The sequence below is a fragment of the Sminthopsis crassicaudata genome, chromosome 2 (genome assembly GCF_048593235.1).
Source record: "Sminthopsis crassicaudata isolate SCR6 chromosome 2, ASM4859323v1, whole genome shotgun sequence".
In the NCBI taxonomy this organism is placed as follows: Eukaryota; Metazoa; Chordata; class Mammalia; order Dasyuromorphia; family Dasyuridae; genus Sminthopsis; species Sminthopsis crassicaudata.
Window position 1 is genome coordinate 114,183,509 of NC_133618.1, and position 20,384 is coordinate 114,203,892.

A 20,384-nucleotide genomic window follows, 5' to 3' on the forward strand; every position below is an offset into this window, starting at 1 on the left:
AATAATTTTCAATATAAAATAAAATTACCTAAGGGGGCAGCAGTGGATAGAGCACCAGCCTTGAATTCAGGAGGACCCGAGTTCAGATCTGGTCTTAGACACTTAACACTTCCTAGCTGTGTGACCCTGGGCAAGTCACTTAACCCCAGCCTCAAAAAATAAAATAAAATTACCCTCTTACACATAGACCCTCTTAATGTTCTTTAAAATAATAAGTTTCATTGAATTTAAAATATGATTTCTAAAACAAGTTTTCAGAATCTCTTCTATTAGAGCAAGTGAAATATATCTACATTGCAACATTTTGAGGAGATATCAAGAGTATTTAAAATTATTTTTTCACAATTATAGGGAAAGACACCATAACAGTTAAATGAATTCTAGTCTAGAGCTAGAAGATCTGATCTCTCCTTGCCTCTGATACTTACTAGCTATGTGATGCTGGGCAAACCATTTACCTTCTTCATCTATGAAACAGACATAATATTTGTATTCCTTTGCTACCAGGTTGCTATGAAGAAAGCTTTTTGTGGGACAGGAGTCAAGCCATTTACTCACTTTTTAAGGATCACCCTCATTCGTTCTATTTTTCTCAGCACCAGTGCTGATGGAGATGGTTGCATTCAAATCTAGAGGCTCCAAAGAGAAGTCAGAGCCACTGAGAGCAAACACCTCTCACCTCTCTGGGAAGCTTCCTCTCCACTGGCTGCCTTCCAAAGCATGAATTTTTTCCCATTCCTGAACACCCATAAGCAGGGGTGAATGTTAAATGCACAGAGGCCAGCTTCCTCAGCCCTTTGAGCTTGCACATCCTTTTTCCCTGTGAATAAGTGACTGAATACATAGCAGGCTTCTCTAAACAATGTTTCCATCTTCTTCTCAGACAGACCAGTCCTGCTTACTGAAGAGTTTTCATCACTCAGAAAAATGAAATGGCATTTTGTTACCATCAGTTTCTCAAAAAAAAAAATATTTTGCAAAGAATTTAAGACCACAGATTTGCCCAGAATTCCCCTGTTCCTTAACTCCAACTGTAAATGCCTTAGAAAAACCTTCCCAGTCTTAAGATCACTGGGAAGTGTCTTATCTTTCTCTCCTTGGCTAGCTGTTAAGTTCCCTTGCTAGCAAAGTTTGGAAATCTACTGGGTGTGAATAGGTTCCTTCTCTTTCAGAATCTCTCTTTCACTCCCTCAAGCATTCTTTGTTTCAGAAAAGCTTGGAAAAATCTAGGAATGCTAGAGTGAGGAAGGGAAAATCAATAGTAGTTTTGGTTTTCTGAGACTTGAAGATTTTGAAGATTAAAATGGAGATCTCCTTAGAACATATTAAAAAAATTGCCCTGCTGCAAACCATGTGGATGAAATATATTTGGAAATAGAGAACATGGAACACTGCCTCCTCTCACTAGGGGACATGAATCTTATACTTCTGGAAGAGATAATCTAATTGTTTTGAAAAGTTCAATTCCCCAAAAAGGTATCTTCTCTATTCTGGCTGGGCAAGCAATTCTTTTAGGCAAAGCATTTTGAGAGCCAAAAATGTGACAGAAGTGATATTATAAACTATCTTAAGTATAGAAAACCAAGAAAAGAACATGATGGCACGAGTGTTTGGGAAAGTGACCAAAAAGGAAATGAACATACTTAATGCTGTCTTTTCGCTTCCCTTTTCCTAAAGGCAGACAGAAGGGGTATTTTGTGGGTGGGCTAATTTTAACTAATTTGTTCCCAGGATTCTGAAGGTAGCAATGGTCATCTGTATCCTGAATATTCTTTTTCCATAGTGATGAGGAGGAGAGATGGGGTGAGTAGACTGTTCTCCTTTGTTTTCCAACCAATAGTGATACCAACAGCAGGTAAAATACGGGATCAAGCTGGGCTTGAATTATTGAGTCATCTAAGAAGGTTAGTATCATAAGAAGCTGACTATGGTCCTTCCCTACTCATTCCAAGGGAATAACATGGCTCAACTTAATTCTCAGGAAGGTCAGCACTGTGTACACCATTCAGTTCATGTAGAACAGCTGAACCATCACCAATCATCTTGACTTATATCTTGCCATGGACTCAAAAGACTAGGGAAGAAAGAGTGAGGCTCATGACTTTGCAAGCTCTGCCTCACTTAAATCCAGTTCACTCACAAGAAAAGACATCACTTTTCTGATATCGTTAGTCTTCTTCAAGAAGGAAGGATAAATACCAAAAACATGCTGAACAGTCTGGAGCAGTGGATAGAGTGTGTGGCCTCCGGTAAATCATTTAGGCTCCTGGCAACTCATCTTTAAATGAGGTGGTTGGACTAGATTATCTTTAAAATTCAGGTAGTTCTTACTTCACAGTGGTATTATAAGGCTTACATGAGATAATGTATGTAAAGCACTTTACAAACCTTACAATATTGTGTAACCATCAGCTATTATGTTCAGTGCCAAAGTGGTTAATTTAAATAATGTTCTATTTTTTTTTCAGAGGGGAGGACTTTGGTCATTTTAAGGAAGTTGCTGTTCTTTTTAGCATAAAAGGAGGATTTTCTTTAACTTTTGGTACTGGCTTTGGAATACTATATATATATATATTTTGCAGAGATAATTGGGGTTAAGTGACTTGCCCAGGATCACACAGCTAGGAAGTGTTAAGTGTCTGAGGTCACATTTGAACTCAGGTTCTCCTGAATTCAGGGCTGGTATTCTATCCGCTGTACCACCTAGCTGCCCCTGGAATACTATATTTTAAAAAGGGGCTTTTCTGATTTGTACCATGAGCCAGATTTTCCATGGCCATGCTAATTACAAAGGGTCAGCTAAAGTAAGTAGAATTCCAGGCCTGGAGTCAGAAAGACCTGATCCAGCTTTAGACACTTCCTAGTTGTGTGACCCTAAGCAAGTCACTTAAGCCTGTCTGCCTCCGTTTCCTCATCTGTAAAAATGAACCGGAAAAGAAAATGGCAAATAACTCTAATATCTTTGTTAAGAAAACCCCAAAAGTGGTCATGAATTGTCAGAAACAACTAAGCAACAACCAAACATGGACTAATTCCCAAGTACTGATTGACTTACAATAGGAAGTTAAAAAAAATCACAGGAGGTGGGCCCAACATGGTGGAGCAAAGGCAGGAATTTGCCCAACCTCCCCCCCAAACCATTCCAAATTCCTTTAAATAATGACTCTAAACAAATTTTAGAGCATCAGAACACCCAAAAAGATGGAGTAGAACCTTTTCCAGCAGAAGGTAACTTAGAAGGTCAGCAGAAAAGGTCTGTGACATTAAGGTGGGAGTCCAGTGTGCAGTCCTGTTGCAGGTCACACCAGTGCAGCCCCACACCAGACCAAGATCTGACCCTTCTAAGTCACCAGCTGTACTGGTGCTTCCAGATCTCTCAGTTCTGAGACATCAAAGGTCAGCAGAAACCTCTCGCCTTGAGAACACCAGGGAACACAACTTGGAAGGTCAGTGGAGAAGGTCTATGGCACCAGGATGGGGAACCAGCACGCAATCCCAGGACAGGTCCCTTCAGCACAGCCAGGTCAGCATCACACCCCCAGTCAGCACACTAGATCTTACAGCTACAGTAGGGTAGGAACACTCCTACCAGCTTCAGGCAAAAAAAAAAAAAAAAGTGCCGGGAGGAAAAAAAAAAAAAAAAGATGAGGAAGGACTGGTCAGTATTAAAACACTTTTGAGAAGGGACAGGAAAAACAGGATAAATGGGGGGAAAGGGATTTAGCAGTAGTAATTGTAAAATGATTTTCAAAGTAAGTTTTCTCTGATAAGCCCTTATTTCTCAAACACAGAAGGAACTGAGATAAATTTATAAAAAATAAGAGCCATGTCCCAATTGATAAATGATCAGAAGATAGGATCTGTGCCCAAAAGACTATAAATTCAAACATATCCTTTGATATAACACCACCACTATTTGGCATGAATATCAAAATAAATTTGGGGGGGGGAAAGAAAAATATCTATATGTACAAAAAAAATATTCCTAGTAACTCTCTTGTCAGGGGGAAAAATGGAAATTGAGGGAATGTCCATTAATTGAGAAATGGCTCAATAGACTATGGTGTGTATTTATGATGAAATAATATTGTTCAATGGGAAATGATGAGCAGGATGCTCTCAGGAAAAAAAAATCCCAGAAAGTCCTCCATATCTCAAGCAAAGTGAAATGTGCTGTATACAAAGTAATAGCAATTTTCTGGGATGATCAGCTGTGAGTGACTTTGTTATTCTCAATAATACAACCATACACAGCTACTCTGAAGGACTGATGAGGAAAAATCCTATCCATACCCAGAGAAGGAACCAAATATATCTGAATACAGATTGAAGCATTCATTCTCATTCTCTCTCTCTCTCTGTCTCTCTCTCTGTCTCTGTCTCTCTCTCTCTTCCTACCTCTGTCTCTGTGTGTGTGTATCTCTGTCTCTGTCTGTCTCTCTCTTCCTCCCTTCCTCCCTCCCTCTCTCTCTCTTTTAATTTAATTTTTCTTGGGAGTTTTCATTTTCTTTATGGTGGGAGATATATGTTTTTTTTTCACAACTAGACTTTTATGGAAATGTTTTGCATACCTTCACAAGTGGTTTCTTAATTGTGGTGGGGATTAAGAGAGAAAACCTAGAACTAAAAAAAAATTTAAAACAAACGTTAAAAAAATAGTTTTGAATGTAACTGGGGGAAAATATTAAATATTTTTTTAAAATTCTGAAGAAAAATAACAATAAAAAAATTATGAATCCTATTTTGGAAAACATGGTCACTGTAGACTTACAAGGAGAAATGGCTTGAACATGACATCATCAGCACTATCACCATTCTAATGAGTTACTTAAGAGTTAGGTTAGCCTTCCTTGTATCAGTTTTCTGATCTATATGCATGTTGGATGGGAATGGCAGAGGGAAGGAGCTCATCAGAACCCCCCTAATCCAGGGGTTCTCAAACTACGGCCTGTGGGCCAGATGGAGCGCGCTGAGGACGTTTATGTGGCCGTCGGGTTACGGCAAATGGGCTGAAGGATGGAGACAGAATGTGAGGTTTTGTTTTTACTATAGTTGGGCCTTCCCCAGTCTGAGGGTCAGTGAACTGGCCCCCTACTTTAAAAGTTTGAGGACCATTGCATCAGTTTGATTACTCCTCAGTGAAGTTGATATAATTATGAAAAGGAGACAAATCACTAACAGCAAGAAGCTAAAATAAAGTACAAATACCCTCTACAGTTTGCTATGATATGTAAAGTTCTCCTTAATGCAAGGAAGAAGTAGCTAGCTAATGGGTGGTGTATGACAGACAGGATGAGCTTCTGGGAGGCCTTTAAAAGGCAAGACAGAGTGACCAACCATAGTTCGGGAAGACTGAGAAGGAAGCAAGCAGATCATGGACTTAGATTCAGAAAAACACATGAAATTCTGGACATGGTTAATATATGAGTCGGGTTTTGCCTGACTTTCCAAATATATTATAAGATCTATTTTTCTCTTATTTCAATTGATGGGAGTAGAGGCAGGGGAGAAATCTGTTGATAATGTCATCTCTCCAAAAGAAAACAAAGAAAAAGGAGTCACTGAAATATCAAAAAGAAAAGCATAGAAAAGAACAAAAGGAAATATATACAAACAGTACAGTTTTGAAAGTAGCATTGTTGAATTTAAATGAGATCTAATGAGATATTAATTTTAAAATGCTTAACACAGTATCTGGCACATAGTATTATATGAAAAAAATATATAAAACTTCAGTAATAATGATAATAAAAATAATAGCTAATTATTTTATTGTCATTATTACTGGAGGTGTAAGCTTTTAGTAATAGAAAAGTACACTAAAATTTGGGATGCCCTAGATAGCTTTTTTTTTTTATAAAAAAAAAACAAGCCATATGTAATAAAGAATGAGCTTTGTATACAATAGGTTTTTTGGTAGTTCTATTGTGAATAGACATTTTTTTCTTACGGCATTTAAGTCTTAAATAAAAATATTCATTATCATGATTTAATAGAGAAGGAGCTTTTTGGATATTACATATTTTTGAAATCTGCATGTCTCAGATTTCTATTTTCTCTTGCTTTGTCATTACTAGCATACTGTACTGTCAAATGAAATGATTGTAATGTTGCCAAAAATAAAAAATAAAAAGCAGGACATGCTCTCTAGGAAGACAACAATCAAAGAAAGGGAACAGGGCCAACCTTGGAAAAAGAACTCAACATTTAAGAGGAAATCGATTTTATGACCCTTGCCTTGTTCTCTCTCCACCATAGGGCTACAAAGGGGGAGGGGATTTCTCTTCTCTCCTTCCCTCACTCCCCTCCAACAATCCACACTGACCACAGAACATTTTGCAAAGTAGCTACTCCCTTAGTAGGAGTCACTGCTTTAACACTGAGCTGGTCCAAAGTCAGTCAATCAAGATGGCTCTAAGGAACGTGACCTTTGGCAGCTGGGAACCAAACTGTGCAGAGGGACAGGCCCTTTAATGGACCTGCCCGCCAGAAATGCTACAGCAATGAGAGACCTGCATGATGATCGGATCCCTCAATAAGAGAAAGGGCATCAGATAGATCCCTCAGATGTGACTGACCTCTGTTATTGGTCTTCTCTGTCCAATACCTATCTGTATATGCTGTGTATGTGTCCCCATTTGTCACTGATGCTGTGGGTATTTATGGAAGAATGGGCCATAGATTTATGGGGAAGAGCACATTTCCAAGGGAGAAAGGGTATTTTTTTGCTATTATTCTTAAAATGCTCTCAGTAAATGCCTTTGTTTTTAACTAATTGTTATCTACTGACTGCAATCCCAAGCATGCTAGAGGAGGCTGGTGAGAATAAGTTGACCCACAGAGTACCTTAAACCTGGGTCCTGAAGACCCAACCTGTATTCTGCCAAATTGGGCTATCATTGGGGTAAGAGCAAGGTGGGGGAGAGAATCAAATAGATTAGAGGTGCACTGTATAGAAAATGAAGTGACTGAGCTTGATAGTCATTGAGGTCCTTAACGATTCTGAATTTATGAAACCATGATCTCCATTATCTTAATCTGTAAAATAACAGAGTTGGATTGGATTTTCATATGAGATTCCTTTCAACCATAATTCCTATGATTTTCTGAATCTTCATGGTAACATGGACCTTTTCATGACTGTGTAATCTCATTAGTATATCCCCCTAAAGATACAAATTGGGACTTGACAATTCCAATAGACTTGTGGTGGAAAGTCCTGACCATATCTAGAGAGAGAAGAACAGAGGAAAGTGGGTCAGAGTATCATATTATCACCATTGTTGTTTGCTTATTTTTTCCCTTTTGATCTAATTTTTCTTCCACAGCATGATGAATATGGGTTTTTTTAAAATAATTGCATATGTTTAACCTATATTGGATTACTTGTTGTCTTGGGGAAGAAAGGGAAAGAGGAAGAAAAATTTGTAACACAAGGATTTTGCAAGACTGAATGTTGAAAACTCTCTTTGTGTATATTTGGAAAAGTAAAATAGTATTTAAAAAAGAAAAAAGAAACAAATTGAGAGCTGATCCTGACTTTTTTTACAAGGCAATTTATATGATTCAATGGACAGAGTAGAGGGTGTAGCATCAGGAACACCTGAGTTCAAATATGGCCTCAAAAACTTACTAGCTATGCGATCCTGGACAAGGCACTTAACTCTGTTTGCCTCAGTTTCCTCAACTGTAAAATGAGCTAGAGAAGGAAAAGGCAAACTGCTCCAGTATCTTTGTCAAAAAAAAATCCCAGATGAGATCACAGAGTCAGACACAACTGAAATGGCATAATGTCAGATCTAAACAAGGCAGACACCCCAGGCAGGTCACTTAACCTGTGTAGGTCTCAGTTTCCTCAGCTATAAAATGGGAATGATAATAGCTAGCATGTACCTGTCAGAATTGTTGTGAGGATCAAATGAGATAATAAATGCTAGCTGTTATTATTAGCTCTTAATTCATCTCATGTAATTCTGATTCATGTCATTCTATAAATCTTGCAGAGAGAATATAACTAACGACCTTCCTGTAACTTTTTTAATATTTCATAGACACTTGAACACTGGGCTCCAGATCTATAATCCATCATTTACAGTATGATGAGGCCATATCTGTGACAAATAACATCCTCACACCAGCTTTTCCATGTAAGTCATAATTAGCAATGTGGCCCCACTGGCCAACAGCCTCACTGGATCTCTCCTTTGGCGTCCTTTGGGACGCCACAATTTTGATTCTTCAAAAATTGTCCTGTTCCATGATTTCCATTGCCAGAAGAATATTGATATTAGAGAGATGCGTTTGTGTGTGTACTTGTGTATAGGAAGAACATCTAGATGTGTTCAATATGCTATATTCGATATATATCATTACTAACTATATGATGCTGGGCAACTCATTTCACCCTCAGTTTTTTTTATCTATCAAATGAGCTGGAGAAGGAAACAACTTCAGTATTTTTGCCAAGACCCTAAATAGGGTCACAAAGAGTCAAACAAGACTGACCTGACTGAACAACAAATCTGTGCTAGAATATTGAAAATGCCATATAATTTCCTCTAATCAAACCCAGCCAGCTCTCCCACTCCTCTTTAATTCTTGGTCATTCATTGTGTTGCAACTTGATATCACAAAAAAAACACTAACATGTCAAGAACAAAATTTTCTGCTATTAAGAATACGTGCATTTACAAGGAAAATTGTTATTAACAGGTATCCCTACTGTATTATATACTCTCTATATATGCATATAAAATAGTTCTATGTGCTCTAACTGCCTACTTTATATCCTCCTCCTCCCACCCTCCAACTCTGGTCCCATCCCTTTGCCTCTAAACCACAAATTCTTAACCTTGTTTAAGCCATGGACTCCTTTGGCAGTCTAAGAAAGCCTGTGAACCCAGTACCAGAATAATATGTTTAAATGCATGAAATAAAATGCATAGGATTAAAAATGAAACAAATTATATTAAAATAAATATTTGATTATTTCCTATTCAATTTTACAAACTCCCTGAAATCTATTCCCAAGTTAAGGACTGATGTTCCAAGCATAGCCAATATTCTGGGCTTACAGATATGGAAGATAGAAAACAGACTCAAATGGGGCTTTTCTCCAAGAACTGACATGTGGGTAAGCACATGTGGATTCACCTAAAACATCTATGCTCTCTGAGATCTGTTCCTTACCCTGTGCCAGCCTCTCACTGATCCATATGGCTATAAGGTAAAACCATCCTCAGTCTGCTACCCTTTTTCCTCAGGGTACCCCTCTTTCAGACCCAACTTTGCCTCTCACCTCCCAAAGAGTAGTAGACAAAATTGTCTGAGAGATGGGTCCTCTCCTTGGTATGATTTCACCAAGAAAGGGATTAATTCCCTCTGCCATCACCACTCTCCTCCCCCAATAATGTTTACCTTGGGTGAAACAATTCTCCTGGTTTATGAGGTAAGAGTCTAGACTAAATATATTTCCTCATTTTATGCGATCGATTGTTGTTATTTGACCTTTATCTTCAAAGAGGATCAATGACATTATGAAGGTGATGACTTGAATGTAAATTGGATTTGTTGTATAGGATCACTCTCCACCACAATTCATTGTAAGTCCAAAGGCAAGACAAAAGTCAGGAGGACCGCCATGGTTTGGAATGAAGTAACCTTTGGCCTTTCTAAATTAAGGAGTAGTCTAGTAGCCCATTTGAAAAACAATGGACCAGCCCATAGAATAAACTGACTTCTATAAAATCATTATTTTTCTTTAAAAGCTCCCCCTTTTTTCATCAGAACTCTGTTTCAATAAAATATCAATGAAGACTGCACAGGACAAAAAGTAAATTGTACTTTTAGGGAAAAAAATCTAGCCTTCAAGCCCCCAAATATCTTAAAAATATAATCTATTCCTATGGACAGATCACCCACTTTAAGGACACAGCCCCAAGCGAAGAGAGGGACTATATGTGGCGAGAGGCTGTAGTTGTGTAGGATTGCAAGGCAGACAGAGCAAATATCTCCAGCCTCATCTTCCTCCACCTTCTCCAAGAGACACTTTCATCCCTGCAAGGTGCTTTTTTTTCAGAGCTAGTTCTGGGGTCTGCAAGTCCTCACATGGTCACCATTCTCCTGTCCTATGCTCTGATACATGAGTGACCACAAGCACTCTCCTCCCATCTGGAACCATGACCTAGGCCCCTGTACTAAAGGTACAAACAACCTTATCTCAAATAATCCTCTGAGAAGCCATGAAAGCCAGGGAAGATGGGAGGTAGAGATGAGAAGGAAGAATATTTCAGGCATAGGGAAAGCCAGATGTGACTTAAAAATGCATCAAAATTAAAGCTAAAATAGATTTAATCAAAAGAGAAAAATAGGGAAATTACACTGTCTGCCACATAATCAATATTGTTTTAGATTATTTCAAATAACTAGACAGTTTGAGGTTGGAATACTGCTGTGGTGTAGGCAATGATGAATTGGTTGAATTAAAAAAATATGAAAAAACTTGGACTTATGAAGATGTTATCTACCTCTAGAGAAACAGAGGACAAATAAGAATATGATTTATATGAATGTACATGGGCATATATGTGTAGATATGTATGTATGTGCATGTGTACATATATATATATTTATATGTTCATATATGTAGGTGTGTGTAAATACATCTATGCTTAATTGTAGCCTTCTTGGGAGAAGTGGGGAAGGAAAAGGGGAAAAGAATAAGGAAAAAAGTGCAGAACAGAGAAGAAAACCAAAAGGAAGAAAAGAGAATATAGATAGCTCTGAACATAATGTATAGTATGTATTATATAGGTTTTCTTGAAATGAAAATTTATTGTCTCATATTTTGAATGAGCTTATGTTCTGCTGTGTGCATGGACATTTTTTCTTTTTCTATTTTGTTTGTTTTTATATTTTGAAATAAATTTTTAAAAATAAAAGAAAAAAAGAAAGAAAGTACACTAAGAAGGAAGGAGTGGAGAGCTTTAAAGGAGGATCTGGGGGAATGGGAGACAAAAAATGGGACTTCAAATAATGATAGCTACTGGGATGGAGTGAAATATGATTGAGTGGAAGTTTGTTAATCATTCACAAGACAGTTTGGGTAGGTTAGCAATATTACTTGGCATAGAGCCTCAGGATGTTAGGCAGCTTTGGAATTCCTGAAAAGTCCCACAAAGTAAATTTGTGTAAGATGACCTATTTTCCAAATAATAAGCTACATGTGGACAGCAGATTCTCTTGGAAAGCAACTAAGTCTTAGTTAATGCAAATCATTATCCTCTAGACTCAGTATTATATTTTGTTTTAATTCAGATTTTTAGCAAGTTTCCTCTGGAAATGCTGGAGCTGGAAGCTTAGCTCCCCTCATTTTGCCCTCACACTTCCTATTATAGGTGGAGAAAAATCAGGCCCAGAAACAAGACGTGTTTGACCAAGAACATAATTATTGTATCATGTACCTCTCAGTGAATTCCTACCTGAAGCTATACAGTTTATATTTCCTAAAATATTATAAGAAAAACAAACAATGGATATTTGCAAAATATTAAGATGATATTACCAATTCATGTTTTGCCCTTCAGTAATTGCCTTGGGCCCGGGCTTTATGCTAGGTATTATGCTCTCTTTGTCTAATTCTCCCAGGTCAGAGAGCTATTTTATTATCTAGATTTTTAACTAAAATATCTATTAGCTCAGCCATTTAGTTAATAACTCAGACCAGAGGCAGATTAAGGGCTTTTGTGGCCCATGGGCAATAAGAGGCCTTTTTACAAAGTTAGTAATATTTTTTGAATACTGATTTTTTAAAAAATCAGTATTTATAAACTAGAAAACAGGCTTGTTACTCTCTTTGTAAATATTTAATGTTCTCATATTCATATTTCACAAAAGGTATGGAAGAAACTTTGGAGGATACCTACTCCAAAATGTAACCACCCAAAAACTGCCTCATGATTTATTGTCAGTGGGGCATGGAGGTAACCCTGGGTTCTTGAAGGTCATGGAAAGAAAGGACAATTATGGTTGGAAGAGCCAGCATTTATAGCATTTGAAAGTTTATAAAACACTCTACAGATAAGATTTGATTTGATCCTCATAGATACCCCAGGGGGAGATAGGTGCTTTTGTTATTTTCATTGCACAAAGGAGGAAACTGAGTTTGAAAGAGGTGACTTATCCAGGAGTTCAAATCCTGCCTCACACACTTAGTAGCTGTAAGACCATAGGCAAGTCACTTCACTCTGTGGGCCTCAGTTTCCTCATCTGTAAAATGAACTAGAGAAGGAAATGGCAAACCACATCAGTGTCTCTGCCAAGAAAATCTCAAATGGAGTCACAAAAAGTCAGACAACACTGAAAATTATCCAACCACAATTTCTTAGCCCCAAGGGTAGTGTTCTGTTCACGACATCAGCTCCTTAGCTCTAGCATGTTATACTATACTGAAAAGTTCTGAGTACTGACCAGATTAGAAGCACATCTCTTGTCTGAAAACCAAACTAAGTTAAGAGTTGGCCAAATGGGGCAATTTTTTGCCACAGCAATCCCCTAAATATCAGAGTAGATGTGATCTACTCAGACCAAAAGATGAATTTACATGGATGAAATTACAAAATTTTTATGTTTTGAAGTATTAAATGTATATATTAAAATTGAAATAAATAAAATTAAGCAATTAAGTTGCTCTTATATTTTTAGGCAACAAGAGTTGCAAAATTGTAAAGTTTCTATGTTTTGAATATTAAAATGAAATCAATTTTATTTTAAATTTCTAGTTAAAATCAAAAGGAGGGAAAAACCATGACATGCAAGTGAATTAGATTTGAGTGAGGGAAAGTTGTGCAAGGACTGCCTCACTTTCCACTCCAGAGCCATCTGGGCTGCTAGATGGCACAGTGGATAAAGCATCAGCCTTGGAGTCAGACAATCTGAGTTCAAAATTGGATCTCAGACTCTCATTTAACAAGATAAAGAATTGGAAAAAATATACATTACATAATATTAATTTATTAGTCTAGAATGGGCTTAGTATTAGAAAGTTATAGCATATTTGATCCATATGGCACAAATATGTGGCTGTTTTTCATATAAAATTCTATGAAACCATGATTGTATTATATTTTTATTTCCTACTGTAAATTTCCAGAGAAAAACTTTCTAAACGCTTTTAAAAATATCTTTTCCATAACTTTCACTTTCTCTAGTCATCCAAGCCAGTAGTTCCCAGGTAGATACCAAAGTCTACAAACCATAATCCAGGGCAAAGGCAACCTAGTTATTTAACGACAAGTGCCATTGAGATTAAGCATAACAATGCCTCTAGGGAAATGGCTGAACAAATCCTATATCACTCCAAGGGCCATTAACAAACATCCATGACAGTATTATATTCCAGACCAGTAAAGGTCTTCTGTGTCAAGCACACAAGAGGACATTTGAAACCCATACATTCCCCAGTCACTTCAATATCAACCATTTGATTACTTTATAAAACTCTACTCATGCTCTTAACCTTGAGGGTCCCTAAAAGTGTGAGCACTGTTCATTTTGAGACATTTATCTCTGGCTCAGAAAGTCCTTGTATTTGGTCTTTGACTTGGGGTGCATGTGACTGTTACTTAATGGAGTGTAATGCTGATCAGCACAATGACCAATTTCATAGGACTTCTAGGGAAACTTTCTACCCATCTTCTGGCACAGAAGTGATAGACTTGGGGGTGCAGAATAAGGCATGTATTTTTGGACAGGGTTGATAAAAGAATTTGTTTTGCTTGACAATTTGAATATAACAATTTTTCCTTTTTTCCCAATGGGTGACAGAGAAGGTAGGGAGAAAAAGTAAAATTCTCTTAATTGAAAAAAAATTTTAATAAGTTTAACGGAGCAATATTTGGTTTATAAGGTCAATTGAAATGAAAAGAAAAATATGTCCAGAGTTCTTACAGCAGTAAATACATATCTGCCTTGCACACAATGGGTCCTTAACTAATGCTTAATAAAGCACTTAACTAAATCTCTGCTGTGGGACCATTATCTAATAAAGGGAGAAGGGAACAAGCATTTATTATATGCCTACTATGGGCCAGAGACTGTGTTAAGAGCTTTACAAATATTATCTCCTTTGATCCCTCTCTCTTCTGTTGTTCAGTCATTTCTTACTCTTCATTATCCCATTTGGATCACTGTAGTGGTTTACCATTCATTTCCTTCTCTAGCTTATTTTACAGATGAGGAAACAGAGGCACGCAGGATTAAGTGGCTTGCTCAGGCTCACACGGGTACTTAGAATCTGAGACCAGACTTGAATTTAGGATTTTCTGACTAGACCTGACACTCTAACCACCACACCACCTAGCTACCCTTTCCTTCTCTTCTGTTTCTCTCACAAGACTTCAATCAGATTCAGAAAGATGAGAAGGACATAAAGCTAAGTAGGCTGAACTTCTTCAGAGAAGAGCCCTTGCTAGTTCAACACGTAGGCTCCTGGTTACTTCACCCAGGAGGGCACTAATCTCTGAAAACCCCAGTTGTGACCTAGCAATCTGGTACTCTGGGCACATCCAACCTGGCTGAATATCAGGAATGGTCCAAGAGCCTGGGGCAGATGCTCCAAGGGTCCTTGAGAGCTCACCAGAAATGAGGATGTTCTCTGGGAAACAGAAAATCCCAATCTTGACATTCCTATCTGCTGCCTACTTTAAACATACCCCCTTCTCAGTGCCTTAAGCAATAGAGCAAACCTGTTTCTAGACTAGAAGCTAAATTCAATCATGTCTTTTAATTGATGAGGTTGAAGAATGTGAATGTCCTTGTGTGTGTATTTCTGTGTGTGTGTGTGTGTGTGTGTGTGTGTGTGTGAATGTATAAGGTATTCTGTCTATTGTCTCATCGAGGTAATATTCAGAGGATTCTCAGCTGTTTAAATATCCCTGGAATTTATTCATATTCTCTTATGCAACCCTAGCCTAGAACATAAGGGAAAGCTAGCTGAGAAGTGTCCTACCCGGCACCTCCATTTCCACTTTGTTTCTCATAACCTTGAACCCAGAACTACTTAAGAAAATTGCCCAGGCTGTCCTCCCCAAACAAGCAAAAGCCCAGCGGTTCATAGGAAGCCGGGAAGAAAGAGACTGTCTGGTGTATTTGAAGCTGTTGAATCGAGGTTCCTAGTTTCAGAAACACAGATCTCCCAAATATTAAAGACATCTCTCCCTACTCTGTTTTTAAATTTTGACATCTCCGTCTGATCTAGCCCCTGACACCTCTGAGTTATATGTCCCCAAAATACTTCACTTGCCAAAAACTCTTGGAGGAAGACCAAAGTTCAAATAGTGCCCATGTGACCCTCTGTATCTCAATTTCCCCACCTGTTAAATCAGAGGGATTGGCTTTTAAATTCCTTCCTACTCTAATCCTACAATCCTATTCTCTTTCCAATACCAGCCTGCCCAACCCGTGTGCCAGTTCTGGCTGGGCGGGTCTACAACTCATGACAAACAGGGTGGTGGAACTACCTCAGTCCTTGGATACTGAAACTCTGAATCCACTTTGGAGTGATCTATTCAGCACCCAGAGAGCCCACAATTCCCAGGCCCCTCCCAAGACCTTTGCTTCCCTGGGGTGGGTGAAGGGAGAATGGTGGCTTTAAACTGGAGGGATTGAGGGTAGGGAGGGGAGAGTGGAGAGATCTTGAGGAAATGTTTTTCCCTCAGTCTTGGCTGGCTCATAATAGTTTTAGCTCTGTTTCTGGTTAATCATTTATAGTAGTCTTCCTATTCCACTGCAAATCTTCCGGCAGTTTAAAAAAAAAAAAAAAAAAAAAGTTACTCACATTGTTCCTTTTTTTCCTCCTATAGGACTATGTTAAACATCCTCCAGATTTGGTTCAGCTGCGGCTTCCCTGGTTATTTAAAATAACTAAGAGCTGTGCCTTTCAGGCAGCTGGAGAACTTACGTCACTGTCACTTCCCCTCCAACCCATCTCTTAGGAAACTCCAATGATGCTTCTCAAAAATACCCTTTGTCAGATCCCTTTGGGGAGGATAGCCTCTGATTGACTGAAAGGAAACTCTGTACTGGAGAAAACTAGATCCTTAACTTGGGGCCAGGACCAGAGCTCAGGTTCCCTTTTCCTAAGAGACATGGTTAATTTTTTTTCTAAATATTATTGCAGCACATTCTCAAGGCGAGACCATGGTTCTGTGCCATTTCTTTCTCTGGAAACAAGCAACTTTTGGGAATAATTGTACTTAAGAGGATTGGGAAGGGCCATTTACATAAATGAAGATGTCTTAGGTGTATATAAATCATCCTGAATTTCTTATATATTAATTTACAGGCTAAGCTTGTTTAAAAGGGGGAAAATGTTTCCAGTCATTTTGTCTGCTCCTCCCCTCCCCTAAGCCCCTCCATTTCCGTTATTCACTACACTCTGGAAGGAACATAATGTTCCTGAAGTTATGGGGGCCTGCCAAATCCCTCCCTTTTTCTAGGGAGCTTGTTTTCTTGTTTTTGAGCTGAGTTGTGTAAAACCACAAGATACAACAGTAGAGTTGTTTCTCCTCTCCTTCTTCCATGACTCAGGGACGTGGCCTCCTTCCCTCCCTAAATCCATGACTGCAGTGCAGTATTCCTGGCACATCTGCCAGAGGCGGATCTCAACGCCACAACTGCATTGGGATCTAGGCCAGAAAGTGAGATGCCTGAATTTGCTGATGCAGAAAATTTTAGTAAAAACCTTTGGCACCCATGTGGCCAAGAGACTTTCCTATCCTTTTATTCATCTTTTTCCTTTTCCACTCTCCTTTCCTTCATTTATTCTCTCACTGAATTTGAGGACCAGAAGAAGGACTTAGTAGGTTTTCTAGTTTTTTTTTCCTCCTGTTCTTGAACACAGACATATTTAAGCCATCCTGGAAAGAAAGGGTTTTTTGTTGTTTGAAAAATCTCCAAAAAAGATTCCCTAATCTTTATGATTTAGTACCAAGATAATTTTAAAACATAATGAGTTGAGACTAAAGTACAGTTGTATCCTACTTTCTCTAGCAGATATAGAGATAAGTTCGGGTTAATAGGAATTTAGTCCATTGAAAGAATGATTAAATTTGACTTAGTAAAAGGGAGGTAGTTCAGTAATGAATGGAGTATTAAATGTGGAGTAAAGAGATCTGTGTTCAAATGTTGACTGACAACTAGTAGACACGATAAAAAGAAAAATCACTATAAAATGAAGATAATATATTTGTACTTAATCCATTTCAGGGTTGCTGTGGAGAAAGTCTCAGCTAACATCCTGCCTTCTATAAAAAGCTCTTCCTAAGCCTCTTTATTCTTAGTGCCTTCCCTCAGAGATTATCTGCAATTTATCTTGTATGTGTCTTGTTTGTACATTGTTGTCACAAAGATTGTGAGTTCCTTGAAAGCAGGGACTGGGGTTTTTCCCCCTTTTTTTGATTCCTTAGCACTTAAACATAGTTCCTGGCACATAATAGTCATTTAATAAACGTTTGTTGATCTGACTTGGGTAATTTCACAAAGCTCAAGGAAGAAAAAGTTTATACATATAATACAAGAAATAGAGCACATGGAAAATATGGACCTCACTCAAAGAACAGCTCTTCCCCAGAGACCTGTTCAGATTTATTCATTTATAGTCATGCAACATTAAGCGATACTCCAGCAGGCATTGCTTCTTCATTAATTCCTGTAGAAAGTGGCATTTCCAGCCCTTTTACAGAGAAGTCCTATATTGTGGGCTTTCCATCTCAGTATGACTGGAGCTCATTCAATTTCTGTATTATTGCAAGAGATGCAAGTCTTCTCTTCATGTCATTGTTTAAATGTATCTCGAATGAGCCTAACATTCTTTTTTACTCAGCATCAAGTACTGTGTCTCTTATTCACTTCAGCATTTCCCCTCAAAAGCTTGACAAAGCTCTCTAACTTCTCTCCAGTGATCTCTCAAATCATAAAAGTATTTCCAGAACAAGTGGTCAGGATTATTCAAATCATATGGGGCTGCTTCCGGTGATATTCAAAGTAGAAATACAGGCAAGGAAAACCAAGTTTTCCTCACATGCTACCTAGAACTAGGAAAAAAAATATCCAATGCCCACTAGATTTATAAATCTTGAAGCATAATATTAATGTGAGTTATTGTGATAAGAAAAGTGGCGATAATGAGAACACTCTAGGAAGAATGGACGTTCTTAGAACAAGTGTTGAAGGATTTGAATTAGAATTTAGGGGTTCTTAACTTTTGTGTCATGATACCCTTCAAGCAGTCTAATGAAGTCTATGAATGCCTCTTTAGAATCATGTTTTTAAATGCATAAAATAAATTTTATGATTTACAAAGGAAACTAATTATATTAAAATAAAGATGTAATGGTTTTTTTCTCATCTAAGTACATGGACTTTCCAAAAGTCATCTATGGACCTCAGATTAAAAATCCCTGGATTATATGATCTACAATGTCCCTTCCTGCTCAAAGTCTACAATCTTGACCCAAAGATAATTTTAAAAGAAAAGCAAGAGGGCATCTGAACACATTCTAGAAATTGTTTTCCCAATCCCAGCTTCTGGAGATGAACTACCGAGAGCCACATTTACAGTTGAAGAGACTTCTGAGTCAGTCAGGCTGATCCAGATCTGGGCTGCAGGTACTTAGTTAATCCCTTCTATAAATCAGCCCTCAAAAAAAGGAAATCCCTATGCTTGTTTTGTTTGTCTCAGACTCGTCTCATATCCAAAACAGAATTCATTCTATTTTCCTACCTTAATCATCCTTCCAATCTCCCAATCTTGGCATCCTCCCCAGAACCCCTGCTTTCCTGCAGCCCATATATCCAATTAGTAACAAAATTCTTCTAATTCTATGACACCTCTCACATCCACCTCCCGTACAACCTGACTCTACCTTACCTTTTTAGGCTTATGACATATTGTATTCCAGCACACAAAGTGACCTCTTTTCCTTTCCTCACACATGGCTCCACCTCCCATTCCCGTCTCTGCACTGGCCACCCTCATATCTGAATATGGGCCCCTCTCTCTCTTAGAATCTCTACTTTCTCCAACACTCAGTTCATACACAACCTTTCCTGATTCCCCACCCCCTCAATTCTACTGCCTTTCTGCATTTAACCACATATTGATTTTGTACTTTGGTATATTTTGACATGGGAGGATAGAGAGGAGAGTGGATAGTATTGGGCCTGAAGTCAGAAAAACTCATCTTCCTGACTTCAAACCTGGCCTCAGTCGCTTACTAGCTGTATGACCCTGAGCAAATCACTTCACCCTGTTTGCCTCAGTTTTCTTGTCTTAAAATGAACTGGAAAAGGAAATAGCAAATCTTAGCAGCATTTTTTTTTTTTTTTGGCCAAGAAAACCTCAAATGGGGTCACAAAAAGTTGGACATGACTGAAGAAGTTTGAACAACTTATTTTGACATAAGTACATGCTGTTTTCCCGCAATGGAAAATCTATTAGGAAAGTAAGGTTCATTATTTTTGTTTGTTTGTTTGTTTTGCCTTTGTAGCCCTAAACCTAGTACAATGCTTAGTAGGTGCTTAATAAATGCTTGATGTTTTACTGAACTATTATTACTTAATGTTATGGGAAAACAGCAGAAGAAACTCTCCATACATTCCTTACACCAGGAATCTTCCTGAAAGAGTGTAGCTATTTTAGAGAATATTTTCCCCTCAGGACTTACGGGATCATTACAGAAGTCATTTTTCTTCATTACCTATTGATCTTTCATTGGCAGAAGGCAGCCAATTCAAACTTACAGTTTCTCTGCACCTTACCCACTCTCAGTGAAATAATTCACAAAGTTTACAGGAAGGGATTGAAGGGATTATCTAGTTCAACCTCTCACCTTACAGATGGGGAAACTGAGGCCCAGAGAGGTTGTGATTTGAGCATAGTCAGAGAAGAGTAAATGGATGAGTGAGAATTTGAACTCAAGTCCTATGACTCCAAAGTCAGTGTTCTTTATTAAAGCATTCTTCCTTTCTAATGAGTGTGAACAAACACATCTCCAGAGTAAACTCATATATAAAAAGGAACCCTTGTGAATTGATTTTAAATTAAAAAGCTTCACTTTTGATGGCTTTATATGGGTTTTCGTAAGTGGGCTATTACGGAGAATTAAATTTCTGTTCTCAGAAGGAAGAAGGTCCAAAGTATAGGAATCCCTAAAAAGTTTAAGATTTCATGTATCTGGTCTCCTATGCAGGAATCACACTTTCCACTGGTTCGCCAGCACCCATGTCACCCATACAGCCTCCAACTCCCCTGTGGAGTCCTGTAGGTCTGTAAGGTCTCTTCTCTTTAGTTTTATGTAGGCTTGTTAAGTACTTATAGTTCCCTC

General features: G+C 38.1%; 1 protein-coding gene across 5 annotated transcripts in view; it reads right to left on the reverse strand.

Moving 5' to 3' along the window:
* LOC141554768 (uncharacterized) overlaps positions 1 to 20,384 on the reverse strand; it is a 175,768-nt gene that overhangs the window by 19,178 nt on the left and 136,206 nt on the right. Inside the window, exon 1 of one of the 5 annotated variants that reach the window (XM_074287055.1) lies at positions 15,836 to 16,190. The exons of the other annotated variants lie outside the window; for them this stretch is intronic. The gene's annotated coding sequence lies outside the window, so the exon portion shown is untranslated. Of the gene's footprint in view, positions 1 to 15,835; positions 16,191 to 20,384 lie in introns of those variants that run through there. 5 annotated transcript variants of the gene reach the window in all.